The 23002-nt window shown below is 38.3% G+C and overlaps 1 long non-coding RNA gene across 1 annotated transcript in view; it reads left to right on the top strand.

Moving 5' to 3' along the window:
• Positions 1-23002, top strand: part of LOC127492023 (uncharacterized) — a 146298-nt gene that overhangs the window by 45939 nt on the left and 77357 nt on the right. The window lies entirely within an intron of this gene.

Raw genomic sequence — 23002 nt, 5'->3', positions numbered from 1 at the left:
AAGAATGTATATTCTTTAAGTGTAGGATGAAAAGTTCTGTAGATATCTGTTAGATCCTTTTTGTCTGTAATGTTGATTAAATCTGCTATTTCCTTGTTGATTTTCTGTCTGGTTGATCTGTGCATTGCTGAGAGTGGAGTATTGAAGTCCCCCAGTACTATTGTATTGGAGTCTAAGTCTCCCTTTAAATCCCTTAACATATCTTTTAAATAACCTGGTGCCCTGTAATTAGGTGCATATATGTTTATATTAGTTACATCTTCCTGTTGAATTGATCCCTTAATCATTATATAGTGGCCTTCTTTTGTCTCTTTTATCAGTTTTTATGTTCAAATCTATTTTGTCTGATATTAAGATGGCTAGGCCAGGTCTTTTCTGGTTTTTGGTGGCATGGGATATCTTTTTCCAACCTTGCACTTTCAGTCTTCATGCACCTTTGTTGGAAAGATGTGTTTCTTGTAAGAAGCAAATAGATGGGTTTTGTTCCTTAATCTATTCAGCCAGTCTGTGTCTTTTCACTGGAGATTTGAAGCCATTTACATTCAATGTGACTATTGATAAGTAGTGACTTTGACTTTGCCCTGCCATTTTCCCAAAGATATTTCTCATATATACTTTGAACTTCCTGTGATCTTTTACTGAGAAATTTTCTTCCATTACCTTCTTTTGAACTGATGACCGTGTTTCTGTGATTCTGTGTTTAACACATCTTTAATCAGCTTTTGCAGGGCTGGATGAGCGGTGACAGATTCTTTCAATTTCTGTTTGCTATGAAAGGCTTTATTTCACCTTAATTCATAAATGAGAGCTTTGCAGGGTATAATATTCTGGACTTGCAGTTTTTCTCTCTTAGTACCTGGCCTATATCTCGCCATTCCCTCCTAGCTTGTAGGGTATCTGATGAGAAGTCTGCTGTGAGTCTAATTGGAGATCCTCTGAGAGTAATCTTGCATTTCTCTCTTGCACATTTTAGGATTTTTTCTTTATGTTTCACTGTGGTGAATTTGATTACAATATGTCTTAGAGAGGATCTTTTCTGGTCATGTCTATTGGAGTTCCATGTGCTTCCTGTACTTGGATGTCTGTCTTTCTCCAAACACAGGAAGTTTTCTGCTAGTATCTCACTTAAAAGGCCTTCTAATTCTTTCTCTCTCTCCATACCTTCAGGAACTTGTAGAATCCAAATGTTGGGATTTTTAATAGTATCCTGTAGAGTCCCAACAATATTTTTTAGATTTCTAATTTCTTCTTCTTGTCTTTGGTTTGACTGTATACTTTCCTGTGCTATGTCTTCTAAGTCTGATATTCTCTTTTCTACCTCACCGATTCTGTTTTTAAGGCTCTCAACTGCACTTTTTCTTTGTTCTATTGAATTTTCATTTCATTTCAATTTCTCTTCAATATCTCAATTTCATGTTCTATTGAATTCTTCATTTGATATTGATTCCTTCTTAAGATTTCATTTTCATGAGAGATATTTTCTTTCATGACCTGCATGGATTTCAGTAGTTCTTGTGTTTGTTTTTGATTACTTCTAAGTATTCTTATCATCATTTTTTGAGTTACATTTCTTGCATTTCTTCTGTCTCATCATCATCATAGCCTTGTATTGAAGTGTCATGTTCTTTTGGGATCTCCATGTTGTCTTCCTTATTCTTGTTTTTGGATTGTTGCATTTGTTGTTCAACATTTGTGGAGATACTCATTGGTTTCTTCTTGTTATTATTTTTTTTCCACAGTGGTGGCTTTTTTGTTGTACTATAGATAAGTGGACTGTCTGCTTTCAGTGAATCTCTAGAGGCTTCCAATGGGTGTGGCCAGAGAGCCCTGTTAAGTTCTTCAGGGTTAAAGGCATGCCTAAGATGAGACACCCAGGTTTGGCGTGGTAAATATTCTCTCTCGCTTTTTTTTTTTTTTTTTTAATCAGAAGGGAAGTAATTCCAGTCAGCTGAGCTCTTATCCTTGATGGTGATCAATGCCTGAGCCCTAGCCCCAGTGGGTATAATATTCATTCATCTGCTCTGTCCCAAGCATCACACAAAGGCTCTGTGCCATCCTCAGTGTAAGTTAAGATTCACCTCAATGTCTCTCACTGGGTAGCCAGGGCTGCCCAAGCTTGTGGCATCTCTCATTGAGACTACTCAAAGTTTCAGCCACACCATGAGTTCTCCCACACACTCTCAGTGCTTTTTCTTTTTTTTTCCACAGTCCTGGTTCAGAAGCTGCACACAGTTATAAGTTCCTAGCTGCCTGTTATCTCTCCCCACCAGTCAGGTTTCTCCACTTAGCTGATTGCCCGGCACAGACACTAGCTGACACAGCTGTTACATATGTCCAAAATGGCACCAGAGTGGAGAGAATTGTGTCTGTACCATCCATTCTATTTTTTCTCTCCTCTAGCTACGCTGGTGTACATTCCCCCATGTGGCTTCAAGCCTCGTTCCCTCTAGGCTCTTCCTGTCATTTTGCCGCCAGTATCTTGGGCTACTGTAGTCTCGTCTCACCTCACTTTCCAGCACTGGTGCGGAGGATCTTGGCAGCTGGAGTTCTAAGCCATGGGTACCCACGCCCTCCACGTAGGTCTACTGTGTCCCTTTAATTATGGAAGAATTTCTTCTGCTTTTTTTCCCCTAACTCTTCCCTGTGACTATACTATCTCCACTTTTATTAAACTATCTTCTCCTGGACTATATCAATAAGCTCCCTCCCTATTCTACCATCTTGGAATCTCTGGTTTATTTATTTCTGATTGCTTTTTTATTTATTTATTTTTTTGATAGGCAGAGTTAGACAGTGAGAGAGAGACAGAGAGAAAGGTCTTCCTTTTCCATTGGTTCACTCCCCAAATGGCCACTATGGCTGGTGCACTGTGGCCGGCGCGCTGCACCGATCCAAAGCCAGGAGCCAGGTGCTTCCTCCTGGTCTCCCATGTGGGTGCAGGGCCCAAGCACTTGGGCCATCCTCCACTGCCTTCCTGGGCCACAGCAGAGAGCTGGACTGGAAGAGGAGCAATTGGGACAGAATCTGGCACCCCATCCGGGACTAAAATCCAGGGTGCTGGCGCCGCAGGCAGAGAATTAGCCAAGTGAGCCATCGTGCCAGCACTGATTGCTTTTGAGTAATCCCATGATTAGTTTTTTGAATTCCATTTCTGACATTTCATCAATCTCTTCATCTTCACATTCTAATATTGAAATGTTGTGTTCCTTTGGGGGAGGGGGGTTATGGTCTCTTCCTTATTATTGTTTCTTGAATTTCTGCATTTACTTTTAGGCATTCGTAGAGTTAATTTTTTTCCCTCTGATGGCTTTTATCTTTGAGCTATACCTCTGTTTCTTAGTGTACTGTCTGCACTTTCAGTGAATACCGAGATATGTGTGGTGGGTGGGTGTGGCCAGGGAGCTCTGGTTAGTGCTCTAGGGTGGGGCAAATATCAAGGCTAACATCTAATTTGGGTGTGACAGATCTCCTCTTGTTAACAAAAGGAGGGAATGGTCACCTTTGTTGGTGTTATCACCCCCTCAACTCCTCTCCTCCAAGCTGAGCAATGCCTGGGTGTTAGCTACCAGTGTGTAGAACACTCATTTGCACAAGTGATCTGTGTTCTTGCAGAGACATGCACTTGCTTTGCTGTTCCCAGGATGATTTAAAAATGAGTCTTGGAATGTATACATAATGGGCACTATTCAGCCTTAAAAAGGAAATTATATAATTTGTGACAATATGGATGAACCTGGAGGATATCTTACTGAGTGAAATAAGCCAGGCACAGAGAGACAAATGCCACATTTATTCACGTGAATGAACATATAGACTCTAAAGCAGTCACAATCACAGAAGCAGACAGCCCATTGTGATTACAGAGCCCTGGGATTTGGGCAAAGGAGAGGATGTTGATCAAAGGGTACAAAGTTTCATTTCATACAGGAGGGATTTGACAGTTAGTGTATTATATACTTTAGAATTGCTAAGAGAGAAATTTCAAATGCTTTCACCACAAAAGCTGTTTGAAATGATATGTTAATTAGCTGGTCTTAGTCATGTCATTTTGTGTGTACATGTGTTTGCATATGTATGTATGTGTGATGAAGAGGACTTGAAAATTCATGGAAAATGTACTTAAAAATAATGTTCATTTTCCATGAACTTATAAAATCTCCCTTGACTATATATATATATATATATATATATGAGTGTTTATGTATACGTAATACCACATTGCACCTCAAAATTTATACAATTGCAATTTTCAGTTTATGAGAAAATCAAATAGTAAGATTTGCAGAACACAACAAAATCCTCAGATTATGACCCTGATCTTCAAACTAAGGTTTTCTTATTGTTAAATTTTCCCTATTAGGGCAATATTTTTTTTTTCTTTTCAAGTTTACACCTTTATGTAGATTATAGTCTTTTGTTTCATCATTATGATCTGCTGGTTTTATTAAAAGCATATTTGGAATAATAATTGTTATGTCATTTGGAAGTTTTTGTTTTATTTCAAAGTATATTAAAATTGAGTTGCTTGATTTAGTCCTTGCTAACCGTACATATGTTTTATTAACTCTCTTCAAACACGTGGGTGAAAGTTTACTTTGCCATTAGATTGACTGGGTTGAATTTCACCTCCCCCCTCTGCCATCTCACCTTTTCACATGCCTGTTATTTACAAACAACAGAACTGGCCAATATTCCATGTTCTTGGTCAATTCCTACTGTTCTGAAGACTGTCTACTTTATTCATACTCATTTTTTTATTTCCTATGCAAAAAAAGAACCTAGTACAAGCCTATATTTTAGAAATATATAATTAATGGAAGATACATAAATCTATTAATATGCTCAGATGACTTTTCTCTATTTATTAAAATGCATTAAATTTGTCCTAACTTATTCACTTGTCTCTTTTCTAAAGTCATTCATCTGTATAATTCATATTAACATTTCTTGTTCAAATATCACCAAGCACTAATATCCTTTAGCCAGTTTTTCTTGTCCAGAATGTATTTTGGTCATTACTTTAATGAACTTTTACAATGTTAAATTGACTTTATTTCCCTTTTAGCCATTACATACTCTTACTCCCTAGTATCACTAAGATAATCTAAAGTTGTCATGGAATTAGTTGTCCTTTGCAGAATTCTTGTATCTTTTGGTAGAGAATCCTTCTAAGGATAAAATCCACAAACTAAGAGGCCAGGGGCCAGTGCTATGGCATAGCAGGTAAACCCGCCTGTAGTGCCAGCATCCCATATGGGCACCAGTTCGAGTCCTGGCTGCTCCTCTTCCCATCCAGCTCTCTGTGATGGCCTGGGAAAACAGTAGAAGAGGGCCCAAGTTCTTTGGCCTGGCACCCACGTGGGAGAACCAGAAGAAGCTCCTTGCTTCTGACTTCACATTGGTGCAGCTCTGGCCGTTGCAGCCAATTGGGGAGTGAACCAGCGGATGGAAGATCCCCCCCCCCCGCTCCTTTGCCTCTCTTCTGTGTAATTCTGACTTTCAAATTAATAATCTTTAAAAAAAACTAAGAGGACACAATGAGAGCTAGTGAAAAACAAAATTAATGTTATTACATTTGAGACACTTTCAGTGACAGAGCTTGAGAAGAATATCTCTCTTTTTGGTTAGAATCTTCTTGATCTTTTCAATTGAACTTGTTAACATACCCTACTCTTTCCATAGTATTTCCACTGAAAGTTTCTACTCTATGGATTCTTGTCCTCTTGGTTAATGTAGCTGCATTTTATTACAGCCTTCTGCCTTACAATGAAGGAGGAATTCTGAAGTTAGGAATTTCATTCATATTGCTTTATACATATCATCATGAGTAAAATATCATGCTTTTATAAATATAGATAATAATGTCAGTGTTACTGGAGTCAACACATAGGAATGAATAGCAGCCTCTTGTTTCCTTAGGTAATGCCATGCTGGTAGGTGATACTACTACTGCATACTATACAGAAGCAAATTAGGGATATTAAATATCCAAGTATTCAACATATTTTAAAGTTTGAGGAGGATACCTTCTTCACTTTGGAGTCTTGAAAATTGTCAATCTTCTCATAGTAACTCCTTTTCTCCTTCTGATTAGCCTTGTTATCAGTGTAGAATAGAAGTAGATAATGGGATTCATGAGGATGTGGCAACAACTGCATCTGGAACCTATCAAAAGATAATGGAGAAGAAAGAGATAGATCTTAATATCAGTTAATGGATTTCTAAGTGGCTAAATGCTTGAATGGAAAAGTTAGAAAAATTCAGAGAGAACATAAAGTGCAATATGGCTATATGGGATCTGAAAGCTAAATAATACTTGGAATGAATAAATAGCTGAAATGTTTGGGAGTGGCAAAAGGAGCTAAATGGTTTAAATAAATACTTTTTCCAGCATGAGAGTTAAAATCCATATAATTAATCCTCGTCCATTTTCCTACACCAAACACAAAACCTGGCGTCCTATGTTGTGTTTGGATACATGTGGCATTTGGAAATACAACATTTTGTGGTACTTTGAGATGCCACTGGTGCCTTATGGCACATTGTTCTCTTTGTCCAAATAGCAGAGTTAGCAAAATTGCTTGAATTTTTAGGTTGCCTATACTTTACATTGGGGAAAAAATAAAATTGGTGATGCTTCTTGCTTGTTCTCATAGGAAGAGACTTCATAGATATATCACTGAGAGAAGGCAGGAAGTCATCAACCATGAGACAGCAGCAAATCTTTAGCCTTGCCCAAAGTTCACTGAACTTAAAAAAGAAGATATTTATACAAGAATATGAACAAAATGCCAGAAAGGTATTTCCAAATACTGTGTACAAAAGAACTGTTCAGCAGCATCACAAAACATTGTAGATGTTTGGGTTTGAAGTCTTTCTCTGTGCATAGAAATGCTGCCTGGACTTTTATCATTTCAGGGATTTTTTTAAATAGATTATTTATAAAAACATGGGATTGCCCATGTCTAAAGGGAACTTAAAAACAAGTATTCCCCAGGAAATAAATAGCACATTTTCTGGTACAAAGAAAATGCTAAGTTAATATTTGTTGAATAAGTAAGTGAATAAGGCACTGATATGATTCCTCCTAAGAAGTGATGCAAGTTAAAAAAATCAAGTAAGCAGCTTAATTGGGAGCTTAGGTTCTTGCCATCTGTGTCAGAAATACTTTGGTGTCTGATAGATTTAGCTTGACTCATCAAATTGCAGGGCCTCAGCACTGCTGTCACCTTTATTTGCCAGGATAGCTTCAGTCAAGGTGCATCTTTTCCTACATTGACTCTCATTATGTATTCTGTCTACATTAGAAAAAATGTAAACAGTGACAGTTAGACATTTCTCTGCTGTGGGTGAACAAGCCCCTGAACAAAGCTTCTAACCTAATTTGTCATTTGCCATGAATTGGAAGGCCACATTCCCTGAAAATAGAAATCCTCCATTAGTTAACACAGTTTGAGGTAAATAACCAGAGACATTGGGAAGCAATTTTAGAAAAGAAGAGGCTTTTAGAAAGTCCTTTTATTGGAGGTTTGTGAGGAAAAATGCCAAGCTTATCATTTTCCTTTTCCTAATTTTGTTCAAAATTTTTATAGTGTTCTACTAGTCACACTCAGAGATTAAATGCACACCTGATTATTTATTAGCACCAGTGTTGGCAATGTGAGATTTTTTGAAGGTTTTGGATTTTTTAACAGTGGCAATCAAATTAAGCAATGGTTGTTACAAACATGTTCATGGAGGAGTGCTGCTTTCATGGAACTGCATCCATGCTTGCATCCAGTGACAAGTTCTTTTCACCCCCCCCTTTCTTTTTTTCCCATTGAATAACTTTCTGTGAAAAGCTTTAGTTTCATATATATATATATATATTACAAGCCCATCTACTGCGCAACCTTTTAAACTCTGTGTTAGCTAAAGACAACTTCCTGATGACAGTGAAAGGAGAGAGAAATTACATAGTCTCTTAAGAACAATTTAGGAACAATTGAAACGTTTGGTGATTGAAAATATTGAAGAGACATATGACTCAATTTCTGGGCATGTTATGAAGATAGTTTCACTTATTTGCTTGCTTTAGTCTAAATTATGGTAAGCCTAATTTTATCTTTTCCTACCTACTTAATCAGCTTTCAGAACCTAAAAACTGGATTGTTTACTTCAAGCATAATATTTCAGTGGATGAATGAACAAAAGTTGTGTCAGATAGGTTGAATGACTTATATAAAGACACAGAGCAATTTCCAGTTGACCTTCAGCTTAGCTGACTCCAGTTTCATCTATTATATAATATCCCACTAGAGAGGACAGTGCCACATGAAGCTCAGGATTATCAGAAGAAAAAGGTTTCATATTTTACATTTAGATTCACTAGGGATGTTTTCTCAAAACAAAACAGAGCAGCCTTAAAGAGCAAGGGTTTTGGAGATGTACATACCTTGGCTCTGACTGTGTGAGCTATAATTTTATTCTTTGAATGTTATAACCTAATTTGAAACCTAGTGAAATAATTTCTTACTGAAATTTTTATAGAGCTTTGTTGTAAAGTTTGGGTATTTATACAAGTCTATCCTGAGCATATATTTGCAAGGCATTGCACCAGTAATTTCAAGCAAGAATATCCTAAGTGAAAAAAAAATCCGATTTTGTAGGAACTATATTCTTTTTTGTCCTTTTTATGTCGCTTTAACTTTTAAATCCATATTTAACTGGTTGACTTAAAGACATTAGTAAAAGAGTATGATTTGGGGTCAGTCAATACATTTGATATAAAGAGAAATTAGAAAAGAATGTAGGGCCGGCGCCGCGGCTCACTAGTCTAATCCTCCGCCTAGCGGCGCCGGCACACCAGGTTCTAGTCCCGGTTGGGGCGCCGGATTCTGTCCCGGTTGCCCCTCTTCCAGGCCAGCCCTCTGCTGTGGCCAGGGAGTGCAGTGGACTATGGCCCAGGTGCTTGGGCCCTGCACCCCATGGGAGACCAGGAAAAGCACCTGGCTCCTGGCTCCTGCCATCGGATCAGCATGGTGCGCCGGCCGCAGCGCGCCGACCGCGGCGGCCATTGGAGGGTGAACCAACGGCAAAGGAAGACCTTTCTCTCTGTCTCTCTCTCTCTCACTGTCCACTCTGCCTGTCAAAAAAAAAAAAAAAAAAAAAAAAAGAAGAAGAAAAGAATGTAGAAATTAGTAATGAAGCTTTAAAAACCATTATTAAACAGATTTAAATTATACTAAATGTTTTTATATTTGATCATACATAATTTGACATGTCTAAACTGTAATATCATATCTTATCAGCAATCCAGATTATGTTTATTAGGTAGAGTCTAAGTAAGCAAGTGAGGGATTCATTTTAAAATTAACTCATGTAATGCCTAAGGTGATGTTTTTATAAAAAGCAGCAATAATATGAAGTATAGGGTTTACGTGGAAGTAGAGTTGGTAATGAATGTTTGAGGTGTAGGTTCAACATACTGTGCTATTCCAAGTGAAATCACTTGCTTATTTTAGAGCTTCTTACCTCATTAAAACATTTCATTATTAAAGTCACTTGGTATATATTCAGATATTAAAAGGAAAAGATAATCTGCAGCACACCTGCTTGTACATAATTGTCCTTGATTCTAATAGCGGAATCATCAGAATTGCTCTTTAGGCAAAGATACTCACAGTATAGTCACTGAATTGCTATTAATAGTTTTAAATGGGTACATGATACTTTAATGGTAGCTTGCTTAAAATATATTTGGAAAAATTGTAATTTTTTTACATGGTGAAATCAAGGAGGTTTATAGAGCTTGCAACTCACCTCCTACCTCCCTAAGTCTTGGTGTCACTGCAGACCATAAAGAATCCCTTTTTGTAGAACACCCCATGATATTATATTGTTGTTAGCACATGCTGGGAGTAATTTAGTTATAATTCTCACATAGTTTTACTTCTCTGTGGGAAACAGTTTCATTGTGGTCAACGTGGTACTTCTACATACCTCCTGATGTTTGGTCGAGTTGAATGACAGCTCTGTGAGGTGGAGATCAGCCAGGAGCAGGATTGATAATGGATTAAGGGGTGACAAGTGCCTGACAGAGCTCCTCTACTCCAAGTAGGGGATAGAAGTAGGGCACATCTGGTGTCACCTCTTGAGTTGTCCACAGGACCCTGATAGGAGCGTGTTCCTGCAGCACATAGCTGTAATGGCTTTGACAAGAACCGTGTAGATGGGTGTTTGGCTTAGATACCATATTGTAATGCCTGGGCTTGAGTCTTGACTTAGCTTCTAATTTCAGCTTCCTGCTAATGTGCTACCTGAGGGGCAGCAGATGATGACTCAAGATGGTAGGTCCCTGCCACCCACATGAGACCTGAATAAGATTTCTGGATCCTTGCTTTGGCTTGGTCCAGCTTCAGCTGTTACAGGCTTTTGCATAGTGAACCTGCAGATGGAAGATTCTGTCTTTCTCTGCTTTTCAAATTAAATATATAGGAAAGAAAGCAGTCATTTGTAAATATAATTTTTTCCTGTACAAATTTTACCATTTCATTTTAGCAGCTTCTGTCAAGCTATTTCATGTACAGTTCAGATTAAAATTATCTTGATGGTTGGGTATTGAGGCATGAACTCCATGAACTAGTTAGAACCAGAATGCTTTCTGGTTATCTCTGTTCTCTCAACAGATAACCAGATAGTTCAGTTTAACATCCACATGTGGGTTTCTATCATCCATTTGACAGTTAACTAGCTGTATTGTTTTAAGAAACTCATTCAGTTTCTCTTGGCATTGGTTTTCTACTCTGTAAAATGATGGTTTTGTAATTTAGTTAAAAAAATTTTTAAAGTGTCCTCATAGCCTTTTACTGCACATACACTTTTCTACCTTGCAAGTATCTGAGAGTTCTCTCTCTTAGGACTTAGAGACAATTGCTCAGTTAGTGGCACTGGCATCTGAATCCTTTTTACAATACCAAGGTCTGGAAATTCTTAATCAGTGGGGCCAGAGTTGGTCCTAAAAGTCAGTATTTTCAAATAATTCTCAAGGTGAGTGGTAAGCAAAGGCATTGTCACAAAATGTGCATTTATTTGGAAACTTGAATGATGTCACAGCAGCTTCTCTTCATGAATAGGCTGTAGAGTTCTCTGCAGAGTTCCAGAACATCAATTTAATTTATCCTAGGGCCCTCAAGTATTTCCCTAGTAAATTCACATTATGTCGTTTTAGAAAAGGTGAGCATGTTCCCCACATGCATGAACTAGTTTAAATATCAGTTAAGGCTTGAAAAAGGAATCTGTTATATGACCCCAGTTTTAAGGATGGAGGGAAAGAGCAGTTTTTGGTAATTGAACATCTGAGAAGACTGAATGGATTAGAGCTGATTTAAAGTCCGTAGAGGCAATAGGGACAGATGGTTTCAACCTCACATTTTATGTATTTTTAAAGGGAAAAAATATCATGAGGTATTTTTATTCCCTTTTCAAAATTCAGGCTTACTTCTAATAAGAATATCACATATTATAGACTAGATGAATTGTATTAATCCCAGAAATGAGATTAGTTATCTGTGGAATAAGAATAAATTCAGTGTCCATAAGTCACATCAGCCCCAAGGCCCCATTAACATCCTTTGAAAGAATTTCAAAGTGGAGAAGGGCATCTCATTTCTTTGACAATTTAAATCGAACTTGCATTTTAGAATGACCAGCAAGAACCAGGTGAAGAAACACGCCCCTTCTCTCTCTCTCTCTCTCTCCCTCTCTCTCTCTCTCCAGGTGAAGAAACACTCCCCTTCTTCTCTCTTTCTATTCTCTCTCTCTGACTGTGATGAGACTGTCTTTCATTTAAAAAAAAGATTTTTTATATCTGAAGGGCAGAATTACAGAGAGAGAAAGGAAGAGACAGAGATCTTCCATCTGCTGGTTCACTCCCCAAATGGCTATAACGCCCAGGGCTGGCCCAGACAGAAGCCAGGATCCAGGAGCTTCTTCTTGGTCTCTCACATGGGCACAGGTACACAAGCACTTGAACCACCTTCTGTGGCTTTCCCAGGTGCATTAGCAGAGAGCTGGATCAGAAGTGGAGCAGCCCAGACTTGAACCAGCCTCATTTGGTATGCTGGCATTGCAATCAGTGCTTAAGCTGCTGTGCCACAACATAGCCCCAAGAGTGGCTTTCTAAGATATTCTTGGAAATGTGGGAGTCTCTCTTCAAAGAACCACTGCTCTCAGTAACCATAACCTGGAAAGTCTTCAGCAGCTGTAGAGGATTAGCTGTCCTATGATTTGCTCAAACACCAAATCTCAATTTCCTATCTACACTTTGTATTCTATTTTATGATGACAACTTATTTCCAGAGACTGAATCCTTATGTTTCTGAGCAGTGTCAAAAATGAGGTCTTTTATTATCTTATTGTTCGTGTTAAGAGGATTCATTTAGCAGTGTTCAACTCTTAAACCAAATTAGTGCAATTTATTTCAATGTACCAATTTCATGGATCATGAATTTGTTGTTATTATTGCTAACTTTCACTCTAATTTTGCCTTGAAAATGAACAGTAAGTCATATCTAAGAAAAACTATGTAGAGACTAAAATCCCAGTAGTAAGAAAATAGAAATGAATATACATGGGCAAAAAAGACAATGAGTTTATAAAGAAGGTTTTTAATTAGAATTGAATAAAATACTTTTGTAAATGAAAAGGTAATTCAGCTTAAGTAACAGCACACAGCCAATGTTTATGGCAGAAAAATAGCAAGCCCTAAGAGGAAAAATTTCAGTGTAGAGGATGGGGAGAAGAGTTGTAATAGTAACATATCTTGAAGAGAAATGTTAATTACTCTAAAAAATACAACAACCCCAATAGCATATATTTTAAGCTCAAATGTTTAGATAAATATCACCCCAACCCCCATTCCACCTCCTACTCCCTTTCCCATTCTATTCTTCATGAAGATTCATTTTTTTAAAGATTTATTTTATTTATTTGAAAGACAGAGTTACAGAGAAAGGTAGAGACACAGAGAGAGGTCTTCCATTCGCTGGTTCACTCCCCAGATGGCCGCAATGGCTGGAGCTCTGCTGACCCAAAGCCAGGAGCCAGGAGTTTCTTCTGGATCTCCCATGTGGATGCAGGGCTCCAAGGACTTGGGCCATCCTCCACTGCTATCCTAGGCCATTGCAAAGAGCTGGATCACAAGAGGAGCAGCTGGGACTAGAACTGGCAACCATATGGGATGTCAGTGCCTCAGGCCAGGGCTTTAACCTGATGCACCACAGTGACAGCCCCTAAGATTCATTTTAAATTAACTTTATATATAGAAGACCACTCTATACTAAGTAAAGATTTCAACAGTTTGAACCCACACCCCCCACCCCCATACAACATATAAAGTACTGTTTGAGAACAAATTTTGCAGTTAATTGTCATAGTACAACTCATTAAGGACAGAGGTCCTACATGGGGAGTAAGTGCACAGTGACTTCTGTTGTTAATTTAACAATTAACACTCTTATTTATCACATCAGTGATTACCTGAGGCTCTTGCCATATGCTGCCAAGCTATGGAAGCCTTTTGTGAACAAAAACTCTGTCAGTATTTAGATAAGGCCATAAGCAAAGTGGAATTTCTTTCCTCCCTTCAGAGAAAAATAGATCCTTCTTTGATGGCCCCTTCTTTCCACTGGGGTCTCACTCACAGAGATCCTTCATGTAGGATATTTTTTTGCCACAGTGTCTTGGCTTTCCATGCCTGAAATTCTCTCATTGGCTTTTCAGCCACATGTAAATGCCTTAAGAGCTGACTCTGAGGTCAGTGTTACTTAAAGTGATTGTCTGTGAGTCTGCTGTGTGGACTGCTTCCCATGTGGGACATTCCCTTCTTTATTATTACTAGGCACTTGATGCTATTTATATGACCTCTTTAACACTTAATCCTATCTATATTTTCACTTTAAGACTTTATATGATCACTTTAACAATTAAGATGGCATTTTTACACCCAGTTTTAATGGGATTTGGAGTCCCATGACAAGCTTTTAAACTGTACCCTTAGAAGTAAGTCCATAGGACTGTATGCAGAACAATATAGCTTTACAGTTATAAACTTCCTCCTCCTACTCTTATTCCCTCTCTTATTTTTTTGCTGAGATATATTTTCGATTGACTTTATATACATATGATTAACTGTTAAGTAAAGAGTTCAGCATCTAGTATGAAGAAGAGAAAAAAATAAAAAATAAAATAAACTGTTTCTAGACAGTCAAGATGAAAGCTGTTCAAGTCATTGCTTCTCAAAGCGGCAATTTCACTTCTACAGCTTTTGTTTTAGGTGTACTATTAATTCAGAGATCAGGGAGAACATGCAGTATTTGTCCCTTTGAGAGTGGCTTATTTCACTAAGTATGAAGTTTTCCAGATTGATCCCATTTTGTTGCAAATGACCAGATTTCATTTTTTTTTTTACTGCTGTGTCATATTCTATAGTGTACATATCCCATGATTTCTTTATCCAGTCTTTGGTTGATGGACATTTAGGTTGATTCCATGTCTTAGCTATTGTTAATTGAGCTACAAGAAACCTGGAGGTACAGATAGCTCTTTTGTTTACTGATTTCATTTCCCTAGGGTAAATTCCCAGGAGAGGGATGGCTGGGTCATATGGTAGATATATATTCAGATTTTTAAAGTATTTCCATACTGTCTTCCATAATGGCTTTACCAGTTTACATTCTCACCAACACTAGATTAGGGTGCCCTTTTCCTCACAGGCTCTCCAGCATTTGTTGTTTGTTGATTTCTGTATGAAAGACATTCTAACTGTGGTAAGGTGAAACCTCATTGTGATTTTGATTTGCATTTCCCTGACAGCTAATGACCCTGAACATTTTTTCACATGTTGTTGGCCATTTGGATTTCCTCTTTTGAGAAATTGTCTTTTAAGTCCTTGTCCCATCTCTTAACTGGTTTGTTTGTTTTGTTGCTCTGGAGTTTCTTGATCTCTTTGTAGATTTTGGTTATTAGTCCTTTATCAGTTTTGTAGTTTGCAAATAATTTCTTCCTTTCTGTAGGTTGCCTCTTCACTTTCCTGTCTGTATCTTTTGTTGTACAGAAGCTTCTCAATTTGAAGTAATCCCATTTGTTAATTTTGGCTTTGACTGCCTGTGCCTTTGGGGTCTGTCGCTCCCCCTCTTCATAGAGGAACGACACTAAACCCTGCCTAGGCTTCATATCCGAGTCACGGCACCATTATGTTGCTCCCCCTCTTCGTGGAGGAACGACACAGGACCCTGTGCTGTTCTTTCATCTGCTCGGCCCTCCCCGGGTTTGCTGCTGGTTCTTCCCAGGTTGGCTACCGTCCCTTCCACCTCCGTGGAAGGGCGGTTCCCCCTGCCACATTCCCCACTTCCGCGGGGGAGCGGCACACCGCCGGCCGGCTCTCTCGGGGGCTGCACAGGTGTTCCTTCAGATAGATGTTCCCCTTAGATGTTCCTGGTGCATGTTGTCTCTCTCCTCCTTTATAGTCCTCTTCCACCAATCCCAACTCTGCTACCCACACACCGAGTACGCTGCTCTCCTCCAATCAGGAGCAAGATCAGCTCCTGCAGCTCAGTCAATCAAATTGGCGAGAGACAGCTGCGTAGAAGTTGTTACTCCCTTCTCAGCGCCATATTGTGGGAGAGCAGATGCATAGAATACTTCTTAATTCCAGTAACTCAGTCCAGTCCGGGTTGCTCCCCACAGGGGTCTTTTTCAAAAACTCTTTGCCTGTGCCAGTGTCTTGCAGGGTTTACCCGATGTTCTCAATTACTTTATGGTGTTGGAGTGTACATTTAGATCTTTAATCCATGTTGAGTGGATTTTTGTGTAAGGTGTAAGGTAGGTGTCTTGCATCATACTTCTACATGTGGAAATCCAGTTTTCCCTTTTCCCAGCACTGTTTCTTGATGAGACTGTTCTTGCTCCAGGGATTGGTTTTAGCTCCTTAGTTAAATATAAGTTGATTTTAGGTGTTTGAATTGATTTCTGGTGTTTCTATTCTGTTCCATTGGTCTATTATAGTTTTCCTTATTCTTATTCAAGATTTTTCCTTTGTTCTTCAGCATTTCTGGTTGATTTTATCTTTAAATGGTGACTCTGTCTATGGTGCAATTTCCCTCTGCCATGAGTAGCTATGTGTCTGTACATTGCAAGTGGAACCACGCAGCTCCTCCTGGAGCTGTGTTTACTTCTAGATGGTGATGTATGCAGGTGCCAGGGCTTTGGTGCAGTAAGCCCCGCCTACTGGGGGGCCAGGCTCACTTCTCAGTGATGTATGAAATGAGCTTGAGTTTTTGCTGTTTAGGACTACTCTTTGTTGTACAGCTTGTGTGGTAGGGAGCAAATCACTCTGAAATGTTGTGATCCTTGTTCTCAGGTAGTGGGTGTTATGAGGTGTCCCCCCACAATTGATGGGTGTGTGCGCAGGAGGCAAACACAGCAGCACCCTGCTTAGACTCGAAAATGTAAGCAGTCAATATGGTTTCCCTCCCACCGGCTGTAGGTCTGGTTGAGGGGAGAGGGAAGACACAGATGGACCATGGTGTGACCAACCTCTTCTCTTATTCCCCTATAATTTTTCTTCTTCCTGTTTGGAGCTTCAAATGCAGCATGCCAAGCTTCCCCACATGCAGCTATCTGCAGCTCCATGTGCTTGTGATTTCTCAGATTTCACTGGGGAGAGGGGTGGTGCCAATCTCCTTCTTAGGTCTCTCTCATTGCCTGCACATCCACCACTTCTCCTTCCTCTTTGCTTCCTTAGGGTAGACCTGAGCAGTCTCTGGTGGACTCCTGGGCTACTCTGCATGAACTTCTTGTGATTCCATAGCCAACTTGTATCCCCTCTGCTTTTTAACCATTTTTCCCCATGTGACTTGGAATGCCCTGTTGCTATACCACCATTGTCAATGGCACTCTTAAGAAGAAAACATCCCTAGTAAATCTTGCTCTCTAGACCTTATTTTCTCCTGTTTGAGTCTAGAGTTCTTGATTATTCCTTTTACCTACAACTCTCCTTCTGTTAAGGTCTTCCTCCACCTGAACAGGTAAATGGGCGCTTTTGGTTCTCATACCTGTCCCAGAATTCAATGATGCCAACAAACCCTTTTTGTGATAATTGTATGTCTTCCTTTTACTTCCACTAAAATGTTTTCAAAAATAATTTCCATTCTTCCCGAACGAACCTCTTCAGTTTCTTTGGTTTGTTTCTCTGTCTCTAATCATTCCTGAGTGTTGACCTTGCCTCAGTTCTCACATCAAGCTGTGTTGGATTTCAAATTTTTTGTGCCAAAATAAATTTATCTTGTAACTCCATTTTCTATGGACTTTTTTGAAATGCCTTATTTCAATTGCTCTGGGAAATTTTCTCTGCCCTAGTAGTTTCAAATAAAATCTGTAGATAAAAAATCCTCGCATCAGTATTAGGGGCTCCAGAGCACTTTTTCCTGGTTGTATATTGGACAATACCACTATGCCTCATCTTTAATGTGTCTAAGTAAACAAGTAAACTTGCCCACATCTCCCCCCTCCCCAAATCTGTTTCTCCTCCTTATTTCTTTGTCTTTGCCAATGGAGCCATCTTCCTCTTCACACTCTACCCTGTCTTTCATAACTTACCACTATGTCATCATCTGCTAGACTGATAGAGCCAAAAACTAAGACAATACTCCTTTTCTTTATTCCTCAGTTAATCAGTAAGAATTGCTTTGAGAAAATAACCTAAATATTTCTACTATTCTCCACTGTCACAAGTACAACTGTGAAGCTTAAGAGTCTAAAATTTAGAAACAAATAAGACATAAAATACTGTGGAAAATTAAATGGAGATGAAAATATATTCAATAATTCTAAATCTTATTGGAAATTTAGGCTTATATATGAACTAGTTTGTCTCTAGCATTTTCTCCAAGTTTAGACTGCAACACAAACAACTTGATATAGATTTTTCTATCTATCATAGGTCTTTTAATCATATCTTCCTCCAATGTTAGGACGGGAGAGAGGTAGGGAGAAAAAAGAAGGGGAAAGAGGAGATAAGAGAGGTGAGAGGAGAGGGAGGGAAGGAGGAAGGGAGGGAGACAGGGAGGGAGTGAAGGAGAGAGAGATAAAGAGAATTTCAAGTACACATTCACAGTTTTTTATACTATCACTTCAACTTCTTCTCCACAAGGTCAGAAACCAGTGTCTTCTGTTCAGTATGACATTTCTAACCTCTTCAAACATGTTTGTGTGTATTTATATCTTATGGATATATATTAAGTGAACAGAAAAAAAATACATAAATTCTTTCCTGGACCTGGTCACTTTCTGACTTTGATTGCTCTCAATAAGCTTCTTTTGTATCTCTATTAAAATATGTATTAGAGAACTAGGGCCAGAAGCTGAACACAGGTATTCCTGGTGGGACATGGGCAGCCTAACTGCTAGGTCCAACACCTTCCCCTACAAAGCCTTTTATATCCAGTGAGGACTGGAGCCTCTGGAGACCAGCCAGCAAGTGGGACAATACAAGCAGTTATAATTGCATTTCCCCATGGAAAGGACATTCATCTCTATGGTCCATTCTGAGGGGCATCACCTACTAGGAATTAACCCATGTGGAAGTAGTTTGAGGTAGTAGGCAGCCAATCTGCCATGCATTTGGCAAGATCCATGAATGGCAATTTAGTAGATTGCCAGCCAGCTCACAAATTTAAGCAGAATCTTTTTTATGTAGAAATATCATAAAAGACAAATTACTTCTTACCTCTGAGATTCCTTTTGGGAGAATCATCATGGAATGCTGATTATTATTTGAAACATCTTGAATCCCCTTGTTGAATTTTTGCCCTGTCTTTGAAGAAACAGCTGACCAGGAGCCATAGTCAACCACCCCAAATTTCCCCAGAAATTGGAATATGTGGAAAGTGTACACCTGAGTGGTGGCTTCACTGCCTTCTCAGAAACGATGAATGAGACACTGGTTGCAGTGGTTATGTTGTATTAAAGGTAAAAAAGCCTATATTCTGATTCCTCATTTCTAATATTTTTGCTGTTGGGTTGATAAAATTAAGTGTGTAAGTTTAAAATGTGTTTTTCTTACTGTATAAACTATAATTTTATTTTCACATTACTGTCTTTATGACTAGACTACAAGCTACCTGAGACCACAAATAATGCCATTGTTTGTTATGTTAGAAGCCTAGTCCAGGTCCTGGTATATGCTCATTCTTTCATTTATTTCTTTTTCATCCAGAAAGAATTTATTAAGTACCATTTACATTCCAGGCACTGTTTTAGGTACTGGAATGCATTAATAGATAAGAAACTATTTATGCTTTCAGCAAGCTTGTACATTAATTGAAAACTTTGTCTGCAAACAAATGGGTATAATAAAAATGTTCTACTGTGACTGAAGATTGTGTATAGCACTGCCAAGAAGGAATGTGTTGAATTTGTTTTTGTTGAATTAAAAAAGTTATAAATAACATGATAGAACTTCAAAAAGATTTTGGAAAAAGAGCAGGCATTTGGGCATAGCTTGAGATATCTGCTTTCCATATCAGAGTACTGGTTGGATGCCTGGATACTCTGCTTCTGCTCCAGCTCCTTGCTAATGCACCCGGGAAGCAGTGGATGATAGCTCTTGTGTTTGAGTCCTTGCCACCCATAGGGAAAAGTGGATGCAGTTCCTGGGTTTTGGTTCCCCCTGGCTTTTGTGGCCATTTGGGGAGTGAACTAGCAGATGGTAGATATCTATCTCTCTATTACTCTGCCTTTCAAACAAATAGATAAAGCTAAAAAAGAAGTGTGTGGAAAAATGGAATTAAAACATAAGTTTATTTTAGTGTAAAACTTTTGAAGTCTGTGCGTGGTTTTTCCATAATACACATTTTCATGAACTCTTTGGAGATCCTTCATGTGCATGGATTTCAAAATTTTGGCACCAAAATAAATGTATTTTAATTTTGTTTCTATAGACTTCTAAAATTACCCACACATTTGCTATCACCTTATTTATATTTGGGCTTATTTTCTCAATAAGAAAATTCACCTTAATTTTATATACATTTAATAACTCCATGTTAATCTTTTGATTTACTAATTCTGAATTCTATCCAAGTTGAGTCCTATTATTCTAATATAAAACTCATTTAACTATTTGTGGTGAAATAAAAAGTAATTAGCATTTTATGTCTTGGACTGTTTCATATCTAATGGAGCATATTTGCTGTCCCTTCCACAATTTCACTTGGAAAATTAATCATATCCTATCAGAAAAAGCCCTAAAATTGCAAGCAAGTTTAAAATACTATATTTAATTTTAGTCTATTGGTGTTTGAGATACACAGTGTCTTTGATCTAGATACCCATTAGTATCCTGCCAAATCTGACATCTTATGATTCTGATACACAGAGAAACTAAACTGATAATAGAAGGAAATAGTACAGACTTGTGGCACTATTTGTTAATTTCTCAATTCTTACTGTTATTTCTCCCCCTTGATAATAGCATTTTTCTTTTTTTTTAAGATTTATTTATTTATTTGAAAGTCAGTGTTTTATATAGAGAGGAGGAGAGGCAGAGAGAGAGAGAGAACCATTCACTGGTTCACTCCCCATTTGGCTGCAATGGTGGGAGCTGCACTGATCCAAAGCCAAGGGCCTGGAGCTTCTTCCAGGTCTCCTACAAGGGAGCAGAGGCCCAAGAACTTGGACCATCTTCTACTGCTTTTTCAGGCCATAGCAGACAGCTAGATCAGAAGTGGAGCAGCTGGGACTTGAACCGTCAGATAATGGCTTTTTTCAAGGTGAAGTAAAGACCACTATTCCACATAACCCTATAGAAAGTGTCCATGTTATGCTTTCCCCTTATGATCTCACAGCTGTAGAAAGAAATATTAACTCCCTGACTGGTGAATGCTGCTGACATGACACTGAACATTCTCTCTACGCCAGGCTTCGTTCACCTCTGTTGGGCTATTACTGGAAAACGGTGAACAGCATTGGTGGTAAGCCGTATTTACAGAGTATTTTCACCAGTGATGTCGAGGATTTTTGAACTTGCTTTTGCACAAGAGAGAATGAGGAATGGGATCAGAGGCCTTTTAGAAATTATTGAGGATGAAAGTAAGACTCTTGGGCATTGTGGTTGTTGGGGAAAAATGGTTTCTGCTCATTAGTAGTCGGTGGGACACTGATATTGTTATTCATCACCCAGCCAAAGAACCTAGCACTGTTAATTCCCTGGCTCCAGGCTGAGCAACTCCAGAGTTATTCCTCTCCATCTCCTGTGACACAGAGCTACAAAACTCTCCAGATACATTTTATTAAATCCTCTCAGTTAGCATGAGAGTTACTTATGAACCACTGGGACTATCAGTCATCTTCCTTTTTTTTTTTTTTTTAACTTTGTCTAACCATCATTTTATATTTGCTTCTAGTAGCTGGCCTTATAAATCTTAATTAAAGGCTTTCTCAGATGCTGAATTTAAACTGTCACCCATTATTGCTTCGTTGAAATGTCTGTGTCCATTAAAACCTTATCAAAATGCAGCATCTATTACCTTTGCAGCTCATGTTGCATTCATCTCAACGAGCATCGTTAATGCAGGAAAGGTGACTGTATGTTGGCAGCACAACGTTCCCTGACAGGTGGTGTTAAGCCCAACGAACGGCTGGCTTTCCTCTCTACATAGCTTTAGCTGTTGCTTAAAAAATTCTGGATTTACGATTTTGCAAGATATGGATGGATAGAAGAATAGGTTAAATAACAGTAAACCTATGATTCTTATACCTAGTTATTAAAGATTAAAATAATCATGGATTTTTTTCTCAGAATTTTTACATTTTTACAAGCGACTTCTTGGCACAATCTAGGCATTTGCAAATTTTAAAAAAATGTAGGCCCAAATTCATGAACAAAAAGAATGTATGTTGATTCTAAAATGTATTGTTAGTTTTTCCTTGTACAATTATGTATTATTTAAAACTAATACATAATGTGTATATATATATGCCTGGGTTTTTATTGAATGGTGCTTTCTATAACTGGATTGATTAAGAAATAAACTTGAGAATGTGAGAAATTTAGGTGAAGATCAAATGGCATGGCTAAATGAGAGATTTAAAACAAGTAGAAAGCTGAACATTATGTAAAACAAACATTCAGAATGTTGCAACAGCAAATAATATAACTGCAGTGATGCCGTTCAAACATATTGTGGCGTTCTTTAGTCATGGGGAATAAAATAATCAAATAGGATATTCACATGTAAATCAGTCACATATTACAGCACTGAACAATTTAGACATTATTAAAGTTCCACAGTTGCTGCCAGGTAGTTCACAAAAAGGGTTAAGGCACGTACCAGTTGTGACAGTATGTCTTGATAACCCTATTAATCCTTCAGAGACACTAGAGGAAATAGCTAGCAATTGAGAACAAGTTATAACTAATATAGATATGTTTTATCCAGTTGTAATCCCTTCTCAATTATTCAAGGAGCTTTTTCAGCTAAAACCTTTCAGATCCTCTTGTGTATCATTCATTTATAAGAATGTTGGCAGAATTTCTGCTGAATCCAAGGGGGCATCCGGTCAATATCAATCTTTTTTCCTTTCTCTCTCCAATCAGAATCAAAAACCCTTCCAAGGCAGGACTTTCTTACTCATTTCTTTCACCATACCCTCAGCTCCTAGCACACAGCTAAGGCACATGGGAATTTGAAAACAGAATCACTAATGTTAGCAGAAATACTTCTGAGGACACATGATGTGAGTGATGCAATGAATAGCACAACTTCCCTTTTTTCACCCTTTGGAAAAGTTTATGATCCTAATGTTAAAACATTCATTACCTAATCTAATATTTATGCTTCTTAGCGATGTTTCTAACAGAAAGAAATATATCATATTTCTCAGTAATCATGTTATTATGGTATGTAGAAAACATCTAAATGATATGGCTTCTTTAAAATTCAGGGGAATTATTATATTTTAA

Source organism: Oryctolagus cuniculus, chromosome 9 (genome assembly GCF_964237555.1).
Source record: "Oryctolagus cuniculus chromosome 9, mOryCun1.1, whole genome shotgun sequence".
In the NCBI taxonomy this organism is placed as follows: Eukaryota; Metazoa; Chordata; class Mammalia; order Lagomorpha; family Leporidae; genus Oryctolagus; species Oryctolagus cuniculus.
Note: the sequence above shows the minus strand (reverse complement) of the source record. Positions and strands in the feature narration are given on the sequence as shown.